Genomic DNA, 22219 nt, shown 5'->3' with positions numbered 1-22219 from the left:
GATCAATTAACTCAGCACAGACCCAGTATCAACCATGGCACCTCCTAGGTCTGAATGGTTTAGCAAGACACAAGGCTGTGGATTTCCTCAGTGCAGAAGATTTATTTTCTAGCAAAGCTTACTTCACCCATGAGAGAGCTGCTGCAGAAGATTAGTGGGTTAGGTAGTAGATTAAGACAGTGACCGACACAACATATTTTACCTCCCGAGACTACTGTTCAATTCTGTTCTGCAGACAGATAGTGAAGACAATGTAAATAATGATTCTTCCTTCGAGCACAAGAAAATCATTCCAGCTTTCAAGATGTCTATAATAGCTGGAAGAATTAAGTTTTGAAAAAGTATGTTGAAGAGTAGAAGAAATGAGTCATCCTATTTTCTTTTAACCTGGAAGCACGACACACAAGTGCTCTGAAACACTCTGCCACAAAGCGATAGAGCAATTATTCACACGGCATGCTCCTGATTTCAGGCATACCAGTGCAAGCTATTTAATTCCCTCAGGGGAGGAGGGCAGATCAGCAACAGCAGAGTAATTCTGGGCCACTCTCACAAACCTGCTGGCAACTGACTCGAGCAGTTGTAACAGAAGCCTGGAAGCAAGTATCTTTATCTGTCTAATCAAGATCAGCATATAGATATGATGAAGAAGGTCACTTAGCACATCCTAGCTCATCTGTCCAGAAATAACCAACCATTGCTCCGCCCCCCCCCCACCCCACACAAATCACAGGATCCAACTGTTTCTTCTAGGGTTTTAGCCTCCAGTCCCATATGCTAAAGTCCATTCCATGAATTGATCATTCGTCATGTGAAGAACCTAATGACATCAGTCTAATTTTGCCTTTCACCATTTTAACTGTCCCTCCTTGTACCTCATAAAAAAAACCTAACCAAACAAGAATGTTGTTTCCTCTTTGCCTCCATGTTTTATTCAATAGAATTCTGTCAATAATATCCATGAACTGTTGAGCAAACATTACAGGACTACCAAATTCATGATCTCCATTTCTTAAAATGACTTAGCTTAATTGACCAGACTCCACAATTATTTCCCGCCCCTCAATCAGCTTACGGCCCCGATTTTAAAGGGTGGGGGGGGGGGGTGGCGGCAGGAATAGTGCGTGTGAGCCCCAAAGTGGGCTATGCACCCGATCTTAACAGCCTGGCCACATTTGCATGTATTGTCCCAGATTCCCAGCCTAAGCCCGGCCAGCCCCGGGAACAAAAATTCAACAGCAGGAGGCCACAGCTGGAGACCCATGGGAATCGTACCTGGTAGACATTTGAGGATGGGAGGGGAGGGCGAGGGGCACTGGAGGCGAATTGGTGGGAGGCTTTCTGTGATCTGGGATAGGGTGGGGCAGAGCTCGGGGCAAGGGAGGCCCAAGGCTTCCTCATGAGGTTCGGCAGAGCACTGCTGCTCCTACTGGACTAAACTAAAATTAAATTTAAATCTTACCAGTATGGTCCTCTTCTAGCTCCCAATCTCCCTCCCGAAAGGTTTGCCAAATCTGTAATTGCTCTCCCGCGCAGGTCTCCAACTAAAATTCCAGATCAGGTCCCGATGACATCATTGGTGTTAGATCTCTTAATTTCCAATGAAATACGAACTCCGGTTGTAGTTTTAATATAATTTTATTCTGGCAGCAGCAACAAGCTTCTGGCTTTAAGCCAGGCCTTTGTCCTTCTGAGACCACATGGCCAAAATGGCTGTACTTATACCTGACTCAATTTACAGAAAAGAACGCGCATTCTTTGACCTTATTGGCTCAATTGATAGTCTGTTAACCTTTAATTGGCTCACTACCAAAGGTCCTAAAATGTCAAGTTGATTGATGACTTAATGCAATGTGGTCTGTGTTTTCTCAAAATTGCAGCCAGGCTGCAGAGCTTGAGTTCTCTATCAATCCCCCTTTGATTCTTTCACAAACTGAATCATAAAACATCAGGTATCACTGGTTAAACATTCTGCAAAATAATTTCATACATGTTAATAGAGTTTCCTTCTAAAATTTGTTGATGTGTTTCGCCACATGTCCGGACTAGTAGCTTCCACATAAATTTACACCAACCCAAATTCCATCATGGCCACAATGGGAGTCTGGTTTTCGTAAGTTAATTAACCTTATTCCAATTTAATCCAAATCAATATCTTAATTCAACCAACAAACAACCTTCCCTTAAGCATAAACAAACAATATAAAAGTAAAATAATTACAACAAATAGAATTAAACCTTCCACCAATGAAGTTCCTATTGAACCTAGCCATTCAGTGACTCCGCTCTACAAAGTAAATGATGGGAGTTGCTTAAGTTTTTCTACCTCCTTTTGGATATGCTCCGCTAACTGGGTAATTTCTTCGGAGCTATCTGGTATATATGTGCAACACTCAGTTCCGAGTAGGGCGCAAGTACCTCCCTTTTCAGCCAGGATATAGTGAAGGGCCAGTCTATTCTGTAGAGCTACTGTGCGGATTGCTACCATTTCTGCATTGATTTTAACTAGGGCCTCTGAGGTATCATTGGCTACCCGTTCCACAACGGATGCCATGTTAAGGATTCCCTTGCCAGTCTGGCAGTCCCATACCTGGAGATCAGAATGGCAAAGAACCTCTTTGTTTCTGTGATAGCTCTCTTAGAATGGTTTAAATGTTCTCACAGTGACTCTATATGATATATATATGGCACAATGTAGGCTAAATAGCAGGATCCCGTCTAATTCTGGGGCAGCCAAAGGAAGGCCTTGTGGCCACACACCCAATAGGTGCCATTATAGGCAATGAAGGTTAGCTGTTTCTCTGTCAGCAACACTCCGGGGCCTGTCCAGGTTTTTCCATCTGTTTTATTCAGAATCCCCATTACATTAAGAATTCCCACATCTGCCCAGTTTGGACGGTTCCGTGGCTTGATTATATTATAATTCCGGGAGCAGTTGCTATACCCCATATTTTGGCCTCCTTTGATGTTTCTAATCAGACAGGCCGATTCCCCCGGTCTTCCTATTCCCGTTGTATTAGTGATAACAAAAAATGGGGGCCGTTTGGAATTATTGTAGCACGGTTGGTATCCCCCTTCAAAGATAGTCAGATTGTAACCTGCTGACTTCCATTTACATGCCCAGTTTTCCGTATCCTGAAACGCATTGCCTGTTTTGTTTTGATTAATTATCCACTCAACCATTTCCGAGATATTCAAGGGAATTGGCCTCAAGGGAATCCCTCCCTTTGAGTGAATAGGAATATGCGCACACACCCAACAACTAGAAATGTTACCTTGTTTGGCATAAATGTATGACATATATAAAAAGGTATTTACATATAATTCCCTTGGTACTTTACTATTTCCCTTTGGTGCAGAGGGTTGGCTAGTAAGAAGTAGGCCTATGCCTAGAATACCTACAATCAGTAATACAGTAAATTTATACATTTTGGCAAAAAGTAATTGTCCTTATTAGATGTCAGCTTCAGTTACGGGTGCCCGTTTAACATGTGAGGCGTGGATCCAGGCTTTCTTTCCTTGGACTTTAACAGCTGCCTGGGTGGTCAATAGCACTTGATAAGGTCCCTCCCACTTGGCACCCAAAGGTTCTTTATGCAACTTTTTCACATACACCCAGACTCCCGGGATGATGTTGTGTTCTCCTTCGGGTGGATTACCCCAAGCTGCCGATACTTGTCGGGAAACAGAACTAATAGCATTGGTTAGGTTCTGACAGTATGATAACCAAAGTGTCACTCATTAAGTGAACATCAGCTTTCCGTAAATCGATAGTTCCTGGCAGCGACATGGGTCTTCCTGTTATAATTTCAAATGGGCTTAGACCTGTAGTTTTGTTTGGGGTTGCCCTAATACTACATAGCACTATTGGTAGTACCTGGGGCCATGGTGTTCCTTCTTGGTGATATTTGGCAAGCTGTTGTTTCAGAGTTCGATTTATTCGCTCTACTTGTCCTGATGACAGTGGATGATAAGGACACTGTAAATCCCACATAATGTTCAGTAACCTACAGACTTCTTGGCAGACAGCACCTGTGAAGTGTGTTCCCTGATCTGAGTCAATGCTACTCGGGACACAAGACCTTTGCAGTGTGATTGGCTGTGGCTTTTTTAGTTGGGACAGCTTCTACCCATCTAGAGAATCTGTCGACCATGACAAGAATGTTAGTGTATCCTTGGCATGAAGGAAGAGATATATAATCAACCTGCAGATGCTGGAATGGTCCGACAGGGGCAGGGGGCCTCAGTTGGGGCATTACCGTGATGGTTCCAGAATTATTTTTCTGGCAGACCACACAGCGGTCTGCTACCAGCTGGGCATGTTTTTTAAATCCCCGACCCCACCAGCTTTTCTGGAACCGTGCTCTCATCTGTTGTGAGGCCAAGTGTCCCCACGAGTGGATCTGTTGGGCTAAAAAAGGCATAAACGCTTGTGGCGCAACTGGCTTGTCCGTAACTCTTTGTCTCCAGACACCATCTTCGCATAGCTTAATTCCTGCCTCAATCCATGTCTATTTTTCCTCTCGGGAGCACTCGCCTTGCGTTGTTTGAAGGTCTTGTGTCAGAGTCCTGAGTGCTTTCAATCTGCACATCTGTGTTGGTTCTTCTGGGAGAATGCCCTGTGAGGCGGCATCTTTAGCTACCTGGTCGGCTAGGGCATTTCTCTGTGCTTCCGTGGTATTTTCCTTAGTATGGGCCTTACACTTCGGGATGGACACTTCCTGAGGTAATTGTATGGCCTCTAGTAAGTCTCGAACTTCTTTTCCATTTCGGATAGGTGTACCAGCAGCAGTGAGGAATCCTCTTTTCCGCCATAACAGACCAAAGTCGTGAGCGACTCCAAAAGCATAACACGAATCTGTGTAGACATTAGCTGTCTGTCCTTCTGCAATTCAACATGCATCTGACAGGGCCCATAACTCGGCCTGTTGTGCTGACGTTCCTGAGGGTAAACATCCTTTTGCCACTACCTCATATAAGTTTGTAACTGCCCATCCTGCTTTTCTGGTACCATTGTCAACAAAGGAGGAACCATCTGTAAACAGGATGAGGTCTGGGTTGTGCAGAGGCTCCTCTGCTGCTAAGGCTGCTTCTTCTGTTTCTTTTAAAATCTCCACGCAGTCATGCTCTTCACATTCTCCCCCCTCTTGCTCCCTCGATTCTGACATCGGGAGCATAGTTGCGGGATTAACCGGGCTGGCCCGGACGATATGGAGTTTAGGAGCTTCCGAAACTGCTGTCCAGCGGGTCCATCTAGCTGCCGTCACCTGAGACATTCTATTCATAGACAGCAAAGCGTGTACGGTGTGGGGACACTTGACAATCAGCTTTTGGTCGAGGACTAGATCCACAGTGGTAATTACCACTCGACATGTAGCTTCCATGGCCCTTAGGCAACTTCCCCATCCGAAGGCTACCGCATCCAGTTTTGCCAAATAATAGCCAATAGGTCTTTGCCGATCCCCATGTTCTTGTGTCAGTATAGCTGTCATATATCCTTCTTTCTCATGGACAAACAGGGTATATGGCTTACCACTGTCGGGGATTCCAAGAGCAGGTGCCGAACACAAAGCCTTTTTCAAACTAAGGAAGGCCTCTTACTGTTCCTTAGTGAGGGTGATGGCTTCTTTAGAGGCACATTTCCCTTTTAAGATATCATTCAGTGGCTGAGCAAGCTGTGTGAAGGAGTCAATCCAATTTCTGTTAAAGTTACACAATCCCAAAAAAGACCTTAGTTCCTGAATAGTGGTGGGTTTTTTAGCAGCCCGAATGGCTGCAGTTCTATCCTGGGTAAATTCTCTCTTTCCTTGTGAAATCTTTTGTCCCAGGTATACAACCTCTTCTTGGGATATTTGTGCTTTGTCAATGCTGGCTTTATGTCCTTTCAGCCAAAGGTGGTCCAGCAAAGCTCGTAAATCTTGTTCATGTTGTTCTTTCGTGTTTGAAGCTAGCGGGATATCGTCTACATATTGGATGACTGTGGATGACAGGGGAGGTAATTCTCGCAAATGGCTTTGTAAAACCATGTGGAATACCGTAGGGCTGTTGTGGAAACCCTGCGGTAACCAGGTCCAAGTATACTGTTGTCCTTGGACTGTGAAAGTAAACCACTGTCGAACCTCCGGTGCCAGAGGCACCGACCAAAATCAGTTGGCCATATCTATAACCGAGAAATATTAATGTTCCGGTTTGAAGGCATTAAAAATGGTGGAGGGATCTGCGACCAAAGGAGCTTTTTGATCAATACACTGGTTAGCTTTCCTATAATCAACAGTCAAACGCCAAGTCTCATTAGATTTCTGTACCGGCCACACGGGGCTATTGGAGGAGCTATGCATTTTAATAAGTACCCCTTGTTTCTCCAATTGCTGAATAACCGGTAAGATTCCCGTGATGGCAGTTGGACTGATGGGATACTGTTTAATGCATGGAGCCTTGGTCCCGGTAAATGACGCAGTCTCCATCAGGAGTAGGCCACAATCGTTCTTATCTTTAGCCCATATCGGGTGTTCCTTCAATTCTTCTTTCTTCAAAGTTCTAATTGACCATGTGACCCGACCATCCTCGAAATGCAACGATGAATCTACTTGGATTAGAACGTCCATTCCCAAAAGGGGTTGATCTACTGAGCCTATCCAGACCGGCGTGGTTAGTTCATGTGGACCCAGCCCTATAAGTACCGGTGTTGTCCTTTTAATTTCCATTTTATGGCCCCCAACTCCATAGGCTGTACGTGTCCTCCCATCCAATGGCAAAAAGTCTCCATATTGTAGGGGTAAGCATGTTAATTCCGCCCCTGTGTCTAAAAGACAGTCCACATCCTTATCGCCCACCCTCACAGTTATATATAGCCCATCTCCCCTTTGTTGTATTAGTGCAAGGAGGGGGGCCAGGGTGGGCTCTAATCGTTTTTTGCTATCCCAAGTAACTCCTTCTGTTGTTGTATTGTCAGTCGCTTAAATGCTTCTATGAGGTCATTATCTTGTGACAAGCCTGGCTTGTTGGCTGAATTGTATCCCTGGCTGCGTCCTCTTCCCCGGCCGTGACCTTGCTGTTTTGCCCTACACGTCTTGGCCCAGTGACCTTCTTTCCCACAATAATGACATTTTCCGGGTAATTTTCTTAATAACTGTTTATCGGAATCCTGGGATTTCCATCCCACAGACTGCAGGGCACGGACTTTAGCTCCCATATCCCGATCTAATTGGTTACATCGATCCACCAATGCTGCAAAGGTAGTTCCTCTACCTTCCCAGTCCGGTAACACTACCTTAAGCATTTTGGACAGTTCTGGCTTTAGACCTGCCATGAAAGCTGCTTTCAGGGATCCAAACACTTGTTCATCCACTTCCTCATCCGTATTATTCATACCCGAATGGTCTAGCCACGTGCATCTAAACCGCTCGTCATACTCCAGGACCTCCTCTGTTCCTTTCTGTTGACAGGCTGCAATTTTTCCCCAGTCTGTCTTAGCTGGACTGAAGGCTTGCAGCCAGTGTTTAATCGCCTCCCATCCTGCGTCTAATTCTTACTCATCCTGTCCCAAAGCTTCTTCTGCCTTGTCGTGCAATTTTCTTCCTTGTGTTTTTGGCACCATTATGGTCAAAATTTGCACTCCATCCCAGGGATGAAGTTGATATATATTTCTTAAGCGGTCCAATTGGTCCCACGTTTTCACTCCCCCTTTCTTTGGATTGGGCAATTCCTTGGACCATTTATCAATTTTCTCTGAGTCTGCCGGATCATGAAATAAGTATTCTGCATACATCCTTTTCCTCGTTTTTTTTGGTTCCGCCCTCATCCGCAGTCTCTTCTGATTTGACTACAACTCGTCTTTTTTTAAACGGGGCAAAGCGCATCCCTAATTCTTCATCCTCCGACCCTGTATCGTCAGAGGATTCAGAATCCGCATCTATTCCTCGGTCGTGTCCTCGGGTTTGCGCTTTTAATTTATCCAAACATGGGTACCCTGGGAATTGACCGATACATTTTCCTTTTCCTATTACTGTCTCTTGACCTAATGATTTTTTCCATTCTTTAATTTCACCTTTAAGATCTTTAACTGCCGCTTCCGACTTTTCAAGTGCAAGTCTTTTCTGTCGCAGCTGTGCACAAACAGTTTGCAATTGGTCCTTTGTACTGGTCAGGTCTCTATCATGTTCGGAACGCGTTATAATTTCATTCCACTGTCGGATCTGTCCCATAATGGTTAGGGACCATCGTATTTGCTCTTTATTTTTCATATGGGTCGTTTATCCCCAGACCCTTTTAATCTTGTCCAAGGACCATTGTCCTTTGGAGGTTTCGTACTTTTGTTCGATCTTAATACAGGTTTTAGATAAGTCAAATTGTTGGTCTATGTATTCTTTCAACTGTTCGAGGATTTCATCTATCGAAACCTCAGGTGGTGCCTGCCCACCTTTAACAGTTGTAGGCAATTCTTTGCTCTTATCTCCTGCTGCCATAATACTTATTTCTTTACTGGGGTCTCGAGTCGTAGGCTTTCCAGCCGATCAGTGGGTCAGTGATTAATTAACTAACACACCGCCAAAGTTAGACATCTATGGGCCCTCGAGGAGGGTTCGCAAACTGGAGGCTTTCGGAATCGCGTAGAAGGAGAGGCAAATTTAGACTTTTGACCGAGGACTTTTATAAAGAGGAGTCCTTACCTCAGTATGTAGGTCCGATGTCCAAAATTCAGTTTCTTTCCTCAGCGATCCTGTTCGTGATGCCAAAATTGTTAGATCTCTTAATTTCCAATGAAATACGAACTCCGGTTGTAGTTTTAATGTAATTTTATTCTGGCAGTAGCAACAAGCTTCTGGCTTTAAGCCAGGCCTTTGTCCTTCTGAGACCACATGGCCAAAATGGCAGTACTTATACCTGACTCAATTTATAGAAAAGAACGCGCCGCCTTTGACCTTATTGGCTCAATTGATAGTCTGTTAACCTTTAATTGGTTCGCTACCAAAGGTCCTAGAATGTCAAGTTGATTGATGACTTAATGCAATGTGATCTATGTTTTCTCAAAACTGCAGCCAGGCTGCAGAGCTTGAGTTCTCTATCAATCAGATTCGATCTGCATATTTAAAGAAGGACCCAACTTCCTTCCTGTGGGGTGTCATGCTCACCTGCTCAAAGGTGCAGGTTTAGATCTGGACACGGTTGGAAGGCAGGGGGTTAAGGAATATAGGAACAGGAGTAGACCATTCAGCCCCAAGAGCCTGTTCTGCCATTCAATTAGATCATGGCTTCCCTGTATCTTAACTCCATTTATGTAATCAATGCCACAATGCTGTTTTTACTGGAACTCAGGATGAGGCCTGCCTGGTGGCAAACCTGCCAGAGAAACCTGATGGGAGGTAACAGATTGACCAGAAGAGGCCACTGAAAGATTTTTGGAAGGATTCTTTGCGGGCCGGGAAAGGCAGGCGTGCTGTTCCGGGGCCCCGCAAGTAATCCTTAGGCCTCCTTTTCTAACCCTCCCCCAACCAGCCTCGTTTCTAAAAAAATCCCCTCTCCAGCTTATCTTATTGTGGGGACATTCCCCGAGTCCCTACTGGTGTCAGGCTCCTGCCCCAATTCCAGCTACCACCCCACCCCACCTCTGCTGGCCTTGACCTCATTCCCGCCTACTTTGTGTGGGAGACAGATGTCCAACATTAAAATAAGGTCTGGCGGTTAAAATTGGCCAGGCCTCGCGTCAGGTGTGCAATCTACCTTAGGCACCCCCTGAACAGATCCCGGCCGCATTAAAATGAACCCTCGTGTGTTAGTAACAAATACAAAATAATGCAGAAATTTAATGAGATGGGCATAATTCTGATGATCTCGGACTCCCAGTATTTCCTCATGGGCCCCAGTTTTGGTATAGATAATACTCCTGCTATTAATTACAGCAATGTTTTATGATGGTATGTTTTGGCTGATATTTGCCAGTTATTTCATTTCTCTAGTTTTTGCTTATGTAGTTTTGTTCCCATAATGGTAAACCCACATTTGCCACAGGTCCTTATAAAAGTCAAAATTAAACATTTGTGTTGCTAGGCCATTTGGTGCTATAGATAAAACATTGGATCATCACCCAAGCCTACTTCACAATAACATTCAACACAGTCAGTTCTACTCAAACCTCAGTCCACTAAGTCAGGAACCATATAAGCATGCAGCCATAACTGATCATTAGAAGCCTACTTTGAGGAACATAAGGATGCTGGTAGTCCAATTTAGTTGATCATTTCAGTAGTCTGAGATTCTTGATAAGCTATTGACTGGTATATGTTTGCGATCTAACTGTAACAATTATCAGATTGTACAGTGGAAACATAGATTAAAAAGTGACCTGGTGCACACGAAGAATAGATTTGTACTATATTTGGTTCCCAGAATTTCCATACATTAGAGGTTAATTGAATTGAAGACCAGGTTGCCACATTTACAACAACAACAGCAACTTGCATTTATATAGCACCTTTAATCTAGTAAAACGTACCAAGTTGCTTCACAGGAGCTTTATAAAACACAATTTGACACCAAGCCACCTAAGGAGATATTCGGACAAATGACTAAAAGCTTGGTCAAAGAGGTAGGTTTTAAGGAGCATCTCAAAGGAGGAAAGAAAGGTAGAGAGGCGGAGAGGTTCAGGGAGGGAATTCCAGAGTTTAGGGCCTCAGCAGCTGAAGGCATGGCTGCCAGTTGTGGAGCGATGAAAACCGGAAATGTGCAAGAGGCCAGAATTGGAGGAGTGCAAATATTTAAGGATTGCATAAGAAATAGGAGCAGGAATAGGCAATACGGCCCCTCGAGCCTGCCCCGCCAATTAATATGATCATGGCTGATCTGATCATGGACTCAGGTCCACTTCCCTGCCTATTCCCCATAAAAGCGGGATCACCACAGAGAAATTCAGCATTGTGGTACTGTTCAGATAATGAGCCAGCTGCTCCCTGGCCTTCATAAAGGCCAGAGTTTGCAGCTGGGTCCTGAGGAGGGAAAGAGTTGAGTTGTATGATGGCTGGTGCTGGTGGACCGAGGAGGGCAAGCAGATTTACTGACGTAGAGCTAGAGACCCTCATGCAGGCTGTCGAGGGCAGGAGGAGACTGATTTATCTGGATGTGGGGAGACCCACTCGTGAGATGTTAACCAATACATGGCGGGAGATTGCAGGGGATGGTATCAGGGAGCTCCATTCTTAACCGGACTCTGACACAGTGCAGAAAACGTTTGAATGATATCATCCGTCTTATGGAAGTGAGTACCTGTTCCACCAACTGCTGACCTTCATCTGCGAGCGTCTCATTCAACAATCTCTTATTTCCCATTCTCACTGTTTAGTCACTGAAGCAGCATTTCATTGTTGACAACTTTCTCTATATATATATATAATATATATATGTATGTGTGTGTTCTCGCAAGGAGGCTCCCTTTCATCTCACAGTTACAGCTGCATATCAGGGACAGACACTTGTGCACTCATTTCTAATGCATCATCACAGTGGTACTCACCAACCATTCTTTGTTTTGCAGGCCAAACTGGCTCACAATAGAATGGAGCAAAGGAGGACTGGTGGTGGCGAGTCCGAGCTCCAAATCCTCACACACTTGGAGGAGAGGGTTGAGGCGGACATGGTGCCTTCCCTGTGGGCCAGGGTACTGTTGACGCCGATGTGGGCAAGTGAAGGCCCTCCTTTATCGCGCTCTCTCCTTGAATGCGCTAACGCCTACTGTGCCTTTCCTTCTGGAAATCTGCTATTTGCAGGCTGCATGTGTCAATCCCCCACCTCCCCCTCATGGCAGCCCTTCTCCCATTTATGCTTGCAGATGACAGACCGAGTGGCAGCACACCCAGCACAGTGGAGAGTGAGGGAAGACCTTGCACACCAGCTGGAGGCCTGGATGAGATCCTTCACAACATCACACCAGACATGTCAGATCAGAGCAGTGACGACATTGAGGGGTCAAGCTCTGGTGACAGTGTGGAGCGCACACCATCGTTTGGGGATGTGACCGATGAGGAAGAGGAAGAGGAGGACACTGATGGCACCAATACGCCATTGTTTCCACCCACATGCGTTAGCTCAGATACTAGGAGTGCGCAGTTTGATATAGTTGACATAGTACAGGGGTCTGCACTGGGTGTTGCACCGGGGCCTAGCGGGCTACAGCATGGTGATGGGGCTAGGCAACCTCAGGTGCTATGTCTCTGGGGGATATGTCCGCACCGGAGTTCTGCCGAAGAGGACTCAGACAATGCCATCGATGTTGAGGCTTACAAAAGAAAGGTGGAGGCCATGCATTTGCAGGAATTAGGGGCACTGACAAGGTGCCTGAGAGGCCGTCGGAAGTGCTCATGGGTGTGGACGAATCCGCCTCCCACATAGTCGATAGCTCTGCGCACGTCATGGAGCCCATCATTGTCAGTATGCAGGCGATGGTGGACTCCCAGAGAGACCGTGCGGATCCAGCTGTGATGCCGCAACCTGTAGGTGATGTGGCAGCTGCTATTTCAGCATAGGTGCGAAGGAACAAGGATCTGGATTGGAGAGGATGGCCGCGGCCCTGGAAGTACAGGATGCTCTTATGCACTCTTGCAACAGGCCACGGAGCGTCTTACTGCTGCCATGGAGCGTCAAACTGCTGCCGTCTCTGGCGGATTTGATACTCTGGCTGCTCTCATGCAGTCTCAGCTCGATGCCACCCGATACCTCAGTGTTGCGTTCGCGACTGGGTCCAACACGGGCCACAGAGGACCTTCCAGTGTCGCGCCACTGACCTGACCTCCCTCAGCTTGGTGGTGGTGGTGGTAATGTGCCATCCCCGGTGAGTGACTCAGGCTCCTTGGACCAGGATCCTGATGATGTGCTCTCTCAGGATCACAGCATTCCTGGCCCCAGACCTCCCACTCTGCCAGTGCCTCCACGCATGAGCACCCAAGATGGTGCTGCTCAGTCTGCACCCGGCACTTCCAGGCTCAAAGTGGTCGAGGGTGTCCGAGAAAGACATCTGTAGCTCTGACACAAGAACCACAGCAGCCTTCCCAGACCCATGATGCAGCCACATGGGAGATACTTAGGCATAGTAGTAGGATAGGCACGCATAAGAGGTGTTATAAAGAGATGCACAACTGTGAGAAATGATGTTTTTGTGTTAGTTTCTTGTACTGTTTTTTGTTCTGTTGTCTTTTTGCACTGACTTGCGTCATGTCATAAATTTTTATTTTCTGCACATGTACCTGGGCAGGTGTTTCATTTGGGAGTGGGCAATTTTGTGTGAAGGCACTCATTGGGATGGCCATGGAATAAAGGAGCTTAAGGGTCATGTGGGGATGAGATTATGTGAATCGAGCAGCAATCAGACATATCTGCACCTCCCTTACAGAGTTGCGATGACGACAACACCTCCTGGCTGGGTGGTGACGGAGATCCTCCTCCTCCTCCTGCAGCTCCTCCTTCTCAGGTAGTACTGCTGGCTCGACCACCAGCTGCTGGCCCCTGATGAGGGCCAGGTTGTGGAGCATGCAGCAGACCACAATGAATATGGAGATCCATTCAGGAGAGTACTGCAAGGTGCCAGCAGACCGGTCCAGCAATGGATCCTCTGCGAGAGGATCCCAATGCAGTGCTTGATGATGCACCTGGTGCTAGTATGAGCGTCGTTGTATGCAAGCTCGGCCGCTGTCCTGGGGTTCCGCACTGGAGTCAGCAGCCAAGTGGACAGGGGATAGCCCTTGTTGCCAAGCAGCCAGCCGCAAGGGACTTGAAAGAAGGGACTGTGTGTAATGTAGCTAAGTTTGCTGACGATACAAAGATGGGAGGAAAAGCAATGTGTGAGGAGGACACAAAAAATCTGCAAAAGGACATAGACAGGCTAAGTGAGTGGGCAAAAATTTGGCAGATGGAGTATAATGTTGGAAAGTGTGAGGTCATGCACTTTGGCAGAAAAAAAAACTAAGAGCAAGTTATTATTTAAATGGAGAAAGATTGCAAAGTGCTACAGTACCAAGGGGTACTTGTGCATGAAACACAAAAGGATAGTATGCAGGTACAGCAAGTGATCAGGAAGGCCAATGGAATCTTGGTCTTTATTGCAAAGGGGATGGAGTGTAAAAGCAGGGAAGTCTTGCTACAGTTGTACAGGGTATTGGTGAGGCCACACCTGGAATACTGCGTGCAGTTTTGGTTTCCATATTCACGAAAGTATATACTTGCTTTCGAGGCAGTTCAGAGAAGGTTCACAAGGTTGATTCCGAGGATGAGTGGGTTGACTTATGAGGAAAGGTTGAGTAGGTTGGGCCTGTACTCATTGGAATTCAGAAGAATGAGAGGTGGTCTTATCGAAACGTATAAGATTATGAGTGGGCTTGACAAGGTGGATGCAGAGAGGAAGTTTCCACTGATGGGGGAACTAGAGGGCTTGATCTTAGAATCAGGGGCCGCTCATTTAAAACTGAGATGAGGAGAAATTTCTTCTCTGAGGGTCGTAAATCTGTGGAATACACTGCCTCAGAGAGCTGTGGAAGCTGGGACATTGAATAAATTTAAGACAGAAATGGACAGTTTCTTAAACCAGGTGGCTCAACCGTGGCTAACAAGGGAAATTAAGGATAGTGTTCAATCCAAGGAAGAGGCATATAAATTGGCCAGAAAAAGCAGCAAACCTGAGAACTGGGAGAATTTTGTAATATAGCAGAGGATGACAAAGGGTTTAATTAGGAGGGGGAAAATAGAGTTTGAGAGGAAGCTTGCTGGGAACATAAAAACTGATTGCAAAAGCTTTTATAGATACGTGAAGAGAAAAAGATTAGTGAAAACAAACGTAGGTCCTTTGAAGTCAGATTCAGGTGAATTTATAATGGGGAACAAAGAAATGGCGGACCAGTTAAACAAATACTTTAGTTCTGTTTTCACGAAGGAAGACACAAATAACCTTCCGGAAATACTAGGGTCTAGTGAGAAGGATGAATTGAAGGATATCCTGATAAAGTGGGAAATTGTGTTAAGGAAATTGATGGGATTGAAGGTCGATAAATCCCCCAGGGCCTGATAGTCTGCATCCCAGAGTATTAAGGAAGTGGCCCTAGAAATAGTGGATGCATTAGTGATCATTTTCCAACAGTCTATCAACTCTGGATCAGTTCCTAGGGACTGGAGGGTAGCTAATGTAACACCACTGTTTAAAAAAGGAGGGAGAGAAAAAAACGGGTAATTATAGACCGGTTAGCCTGTCATCAGTAGTGGGGAAAATGTTGGAATCAATTATTAAAGATGAAATAGCAGCGCATTTGGAAAGCAGTGACAGGATCGGTCCAGCATGGATTTATGAAAGGGAAATCATGCTTGATAAATCTTCTGGAATTTTTTGAGGATGTAACTAATCGAGTGGACAAGGGAGAACCAGTGGATGTGGTGTATTTGGACATTCAAAAGGCTTTTGACAAGGTCCCACACAAAAGATTGTTGTGCAAAATCAAAGCACATGGTATTGGGGGTAATGTACTGACGTGGATAGAGAACTGGTTGGCAGACAGGAAGCAGAGAGTCGGGATAAACGGGTCCTTTTCAGAATGGCAGGCAGTGACTAGTAGAGTCATTTCTCATTACACATCACCCAGTCTAGGATGGCCAGCCCTCTAGTTGGTTCCTCGAAATATTGGTCTAGAAAACCATCCCTAATACACTCCAGGAAATCCTCCTCCATCGTATTGCTACCAGTTTGGTTAGCCCAATCAATATGTAGATTAAAATCACCCATGATAACTGCTGTACCTTTATTGCATGCACCACTAATTTCTTGTTTGATGCTGTCTTGGATCCCTTTGCCATTGGACCAAGACATTGCTTTGTCATGTTCATGTGGTAGCTGGTGTGCAACGGCCACCCTACATTAAAATATTTCACGTAGAGGCATCTTCTAACCTTTAAAATGAGTTCGGGACCTGGCATCAGTCACATTAGAACTCATTTTAGTGTGGAAGCAAGTCATCCTCGACTCCAGTGGACTGCCTAAAAAGAAGAAAGGTTAGACAACACTTGAAGTACTGTACACAGTTCTGGTCTCCATACTATAAATAGGATATAGAGGCAGTGGAGAAGGTTCAAAAAAGGTTTACATGGATGATACCAGAACAGAGAGGTTATACCTATCAGGAAAGATTGAATGGGCTGGGGCTGTTTTCTCTAGAAAAGAGAAGGCTGAGGAGTCATCTGATAGAGGTCTTTAAGATTATGAAAGATTTTGATCGGGTAGATGTTGAGAAGATGTTTCCACTTGTGGGGAAGACCAAAACTAGGAACCATAAATATAAGACAGTCACTAATAAATCCAATAGTAAATTCAGGAGAAACTTCTTTACACAGAGAGTGGTTATAATGTGGAACTCATTACCACAAGGAGCAGTTGAGGTGAATAGCATAGACACATTTAAGGGAAAGCTTGATAAACATATGAGGGAGAAAGGATTAGAAGGATATTTTGATATGATGAGATGAAGTCGGGCAGGAGGTGTATCACGTGGAGCATAAACACCGGCATAGACTGGTTGGGCCAAATGTCCTGTTTCTGTGCTGTACATTCTATGTATTTCTATCTAAGAAGTCAGCCCTTGATTCCCAAGCTTGCATTAGATCTGTAGAGTTCTGCTCTTAAAGGGAAGGATTCTAATACAGTCAGGAATTTTGTAACATAAGGACTACACTCACATGGAGGCACTAAGTACCATGTTGGAGGACCCGAGAGAGAGATCACACGTATTATGTTCCGAACACAGATGAGGCTGCACACAGGGAGGTTAAAGTAACAATGACCTCAGTCTTTAATAAGACACTCCAGAGTGAGGAACAGGCCTGAGGGGCCGGCTTATATACAGTGCTCCCAAGGGATGCTGGGATCCCTTGGGACTTCAGGGGATGAGCTCCCTGGTGACGGAACAGGGGAGTGCATGCTTTACAGATACACAACAACAGGGGTAATGGTGAAGTCACATGACATTTTCCATGTCAATAGCCAAAAAAGATTCAACACAATGCCACACAGCTAAAGCAAGTGGTGGCATCATGCATATTTGCATTGTTCCCCTCGAACAGACAAGGAGATACACCAATCGGTGCCTCTCAGGTGAATGCTTTGACCACTGGTCTTCAGGGCTTGGCATACAATTTGGAGAGAAGGATGAAAAGTGGCTTCACGGAACTTCGGGATGACATCACTCAGGGTCTGCAGGACCTGTGATAAGAACAGATCTAACCGTGGACACTCAGATTCAGCACTCAGCCACCCAGCACGGCTAACTTCCATCCTCTGCTAGCCTTATTTTATATTTCCACTTAACCCTATTAGTCTCTCTTGCACCTCCCCATGTTTTCTTTAATATTGTCAGCCCTAATGTTATCATATGCATCCCTTTTAAATTTCAGTTTAGTTTTAATCTCTCGTTCTCACTGCTGATCCATCAACCTGTTTATTATCTTTTTTCCCATTGTAATTTGGGACATATGAGTCCCTCCATATGGTTGTGGAGGGTGAGAGAGCATGCAGGGAGGGTCCTCGTCCCTTTAGATGGGCAGAAGAGACTTCTCCAGCAGACCATAGGAGCCTGCTTGGAGATTGCAGAGGAGGTCAACAGCAGGGATATTGTAAGGAGGACCTGGTGAAGTGCCAGAAATGCTTCAATTATCTCATCAGATCAGGAAAGGTGAGTGCAAAGCCACACTCAACTTCATCCTAATGCAATCGTACCAACCGACAACACACAAGGAGGCCATTTGGCATTGGCATGACACTCCCCCATAGTCACCCTCTACAGATGTTACCCATCCATTCCTTACACTCATTCCATCACTCTCACTCAGCCTTCTCTTCTTCCCTCCTTGCACAAGAAGAGAGTCTACAATAAAAGGGTGAGGGAGAGAACCGGAAGTGGCCCTCCATCATTAGCCATCTTAACTGCAGGAGGTCACCCTGGAAGTTTCAGGATGGAGCAGCTGGAAGTGGGAGACAGGGTGAGGGGGACATCTCAGCAACCTGATGACAGAATTACATCTCATACAGCCACATGACATGCAGGAATCACTCATATGGGGACTGATGTCAGCAGTCGGTGAATATTTATCATGTGCATGATAGTATCGTTACCCATTCTGGATAAGACATTTCTAAATCATCTCTTTACTCTCCCACAGGTCCAGGAGGAAGAGGAAGATAACTCCTCAGAGGAGCCTCCAGCCTCTTCGCCGGAGGGTGCAGGACGCTCTCAGCTCTGCTCAGCTGCATGCAGACACTGAGCCTCAGAGGCCACCCAGAAAGTGGGCATTCCTGGAGGTGCAAGGAGAAGTGCAGGGGGCTCTGACAGGTTTTGCGACCACAATGTCTGCAAATGGGCAGAGAATGGAGGAGTCCATCTCCAACATGAGCACCACTGTGTCTCAGGCAATGGTGACTGTAGGTGACATGGAAAGGATGGCCACCTGCAAGGAGCAGCTAATTCGCCACTCACATGAGCATATGGAATCTATGGAGAACAGATGGCTATCATAGACCTCTTTTCTAGGAGGGATGTAAGCATAGTCCTGGGTCCTCATGGCCCCACTGCTGTGCAGCAAGGTGCTCTCCAGTTCCTATTTCCCATCCTATTTCTTAACTTTACCCATATGAATTTTGTCTTAATGCAACTGTCCAGGACAGCCTTATGTTCTGGTTGTGATAAAAATCCTTCATTAACACTGCCAGCACCACACCCGCCTATTCCACCCCTTCCCTCTCCCCACCTCACCATTTTCTCTTCTCATGTCTCCTCAAAATGTTATAACCCAACAGCACTTTTATATTATAATGTGAGTCATTGGGGCCAAGTTTCGGCCTGAGTTGCTCCTGTTGTTTTGGAGCAACTGGTTTAGAATGTAGTATCTTAGAAATTTGAATTCTCGGCATTTAGTTTGCTCCAGTTCTAGTCAGTTGAACAGTTTCACTTTGGAACAGAATTTTTTTTCAAATGGGGGTGTGTCCGGCCACTTACGCCTGTTTTCAAAGTTTAGGCAGTGAAAACTTACTCCAAACTAACTTAGAATGGAGTAAGTGAAGATTTTTGTATATTCGAAAAAACCTTGTCTACACTTTAGAAAATCAGGCGTAGGTTACAAATCAGGCGTAGGGAATGGGGGGGGGGGGGGTTTAAAGGGAAGTTTACAAACATTAAACACTTCAGTTTTACAAATAAAGAGCCATCATCAATAATAAATGATAAATACATCAATAAATCAACCAAAAAATCAATCCAAAAAAATTAATAAAAAATAAAAAAAATGTAAAAAATCAATAAATAAAACATTTTCTACTTACCGACTGCAGCACCGGGAGTCCTCCAACAGCGTGCTGGGATGGCTCCCCCAGTGTGTCTCTGTCAGTGTCTCTATCTCTCTGTCTGTCTGTGTGTGTGTCTCTCACTCTCTGTCTGTCAGTGACTGTGTTTCTGACAGCGAGGGGAGGGGGAGAAGGGAGGTGGGAGGGGGAGAGGGAGAAGGGGGGTGGGAGGGGGAGAAGGGGGGTGGGAGGGGGAGTGGTAGAGGATGGGGAGAAGGGGGGGAGGAGGGGGAGAAGGGGGGGTGGAGAGGGAGAAGGGGGGGAGAAGGGGGGAGGAGGGGGGGTGGGGGGGAGGAGGGGGAGAAGGGGGGAGGAGGGTGGAGCAGGGGGTTGGGGGAGAGAAGGGGGAGGGGGGGAGGAGGAGGGGGGTGGGAGGAGGAGATGAGGGGTGAGAGGAGGAGAGGAGAGGAGAAGGGGGAGGGGGGAGGGGGGAGAAGGGGAGAGGGGGAGGAGAGGGGGAGGAGAACATAAGAACATAAGAACATAAGAATTAGGAACAGGAGTGGGCCATCTAGCCCCTCGGGCCTGCTCCGCCATTCAACAAGATCATGGCTGATCTGGCCGTGGACTCAGCTCCACTTACCCGCCCGCTCCCCATAACCCGTAATTCCCTTATTGGTTAAAAATCTATCTATCTGTGTCTTGAATACATTCAATGAGCTAGCCTCAACTATGTCTTTGGGCAGAGAATTCCACAGATTCACAACCCTCTGGGAGAAGAAATTCCTTCTCAACTCAGTTTTAAATTGGCTCCCCCATAATTTGAGGCTGTGCCCCCTAGTTCTAGTCTCCCCGACCAGTGGAAACAACCTCTCTGCCTCTATCTTGTCTATCCCTTTCATTATTTTAAATGTTTCTATCAGATCACCCCTCATCCTTCTGAACTCCAACGAGTAAAGACCCAGTCTACTCAATCTATCATCATAAGGTAACCCCTTCATCTCCAGAATCAGCCTAGTGAATCGTCTCTGTACCCCCTCCAAAGCCAGTATATCCTTCCTTAAGTAAGGCGACCAAAACTGCACGCAGTACTCCAGGTGCTGCCTCACCAATACCCTATACAGTTGCAGAAGGACCACCCTGCTTTTGTACTCCATCCCTCTCGCAATGAAGGCCAACATTCCATTCGCCTTCATGATTACCTGCTGCACCTGCAAACTAACTTTTTGGGATTCATGCACAAGGACCCCCAGGTCCCTCTGCACCGCAGCATGTTGTAATTTCTCCCCATTCAAATAGTATTCCCTTTTTTTGTTTTTTTTCCCAAGGTGGATGACCTCACACTTTTCGACATTGTATTCCATCTGCCAAACCTTAGCCCATTCGCTTAACCTATCTAAATCTCTTTGCAGCCTCTCTGTGTCCTCTACACAACCTGCTTTCCCACTAATCTTTGTGTCATCTGTAAATTTTGTTACACTACACTCTGTCCCCTCTTCCAGGTCATCTATGTATATTGTAAACAGTTGTGGTCCCAGCACCAATCCCTGTGGCACACCACTAACCACCGATTTCCAACCCGAAAAGGACCCATTTATCCCGACTCTCTGCTTTCTGTTAGCCAGCCAATTCTCTATCCATGCTAATACATTTCCACTGACCCCGCGTACCTTTATCTTCTGCATTAACCTTTTGTGTGGCACCTTATCGAATGCCTTTTGGAAATCTAAATACACCACATCCATTGGTACACCTCTATCCACCATGCTCGTTATATCCTCAAAGAATTCCAGTAAATTAGTTAAACATGATTTCCCCTTCATGAATCCATGCTGCGTCTGCTTGATTGCACTATTCCTATCTAGATGTCCCGTTATTTCTTCCTTAATGATAGTTTCAAGCATTTTCCCCACTAACCGGCCTATAGTTACCTGCCTTTTGTCTGCCCCCTTTTTTAAACAGAGGCGTTACATTAGCTGCTTTCCAATCCGCTGGTACCTCCCCAGAGTCCAGAGAATTTTGGTAGATTATAACGAATAAGGGGGAGAGAGGGGGATGAGGTAGGGGGAGAGAGGGGGAGAAGGGAGAGAGGATTGAGGGAGGGAAGGAGAGAGGAGGGAGGGAAGGAGAGAGGAGGGAGGGAGGGAAGGAGAGAGGAGGGAGGGAGAGGAGGGAAGGAGGGAGGGAGGGAAGGAGAGAGGAGGGAGGGAGGGAAGGAGAGAGGAGGGAGGGAGGGAAGGAGAGAGGAGAGAGGGTGAGGGAGGGAAGGAGAGAGGAGGGAAGGAGAGGGGAGGGAGGGAGGGAGGGAGAGGGGAGGGAGGGAGAGAGGAGGGAGGGAGAGAGGGAGGGGGAGTGGGAGGGAGGGGGAGAAGGAGGCTGGACGGCCGGGCCCAAGACTTCGGGCTAGATTTACAGGTAGGTGGCGTCGGGTCTTGGGGGGGGGGGGGGGTCGCGGAGGTCCGGGGCTGGGGGGGCGGGGGGGGAAGTGTTGCGGAGGTCCGGGGGGGGGGTTCGGAGGTCGGGGGGAGGGGAGAGTCGCGGAGGTCCGGGGCGGAAGAGTCGCGGTGGTCGGGGGAGGGGTGGGGGGGGGAAGAGAGAGTCACGGAGGTCCGGGGGGGGAGTGCGGAGGTCCGGGGGGGGCGTGGAGGTCCGGGCGGGGGGGGGCGCAGAGGTCGGGTCGGGGGGGGGTGGGGCGCAGAGGTCGAGTCGCCGGGGTTGGGGGGGGGAGAGAGCGGGGATCGGGTCCGGTCCGGTCGGGTGGGAGGAGCCTTATCCACGCAGCCCCAGTGAGGCCATTCGGCCAGGGCTAGGGGCTGCGTGCTTCGGGCCCCTCCCACAGTTTTGGACGCCTGGAGCTGCTGCACATGCTGTTGCGCGCATGTGCAGAGGTCCCAGCACTGTTTTCAGCGCAGGGACCTGGCTCCG

This window comes from Pristiophorus japonicus, chromosome 15, assembly GCF_044704955.1.
Source record: "Pristiophorus japonicus isolate sPriJap1 chromosome 15, sPriJap1.hap1, whole genome shotgun sequence".
Classification (NCBI taxonomy): domain Eukaryota; kingdom Metazoa; phylum Chordata; class Chondrichthyes; family Pristiophoridae; genus Pristiophorus; species Pristiophorus japonicus.
This window is presented reverse-complemented; position numbering follows the sequence as displayed.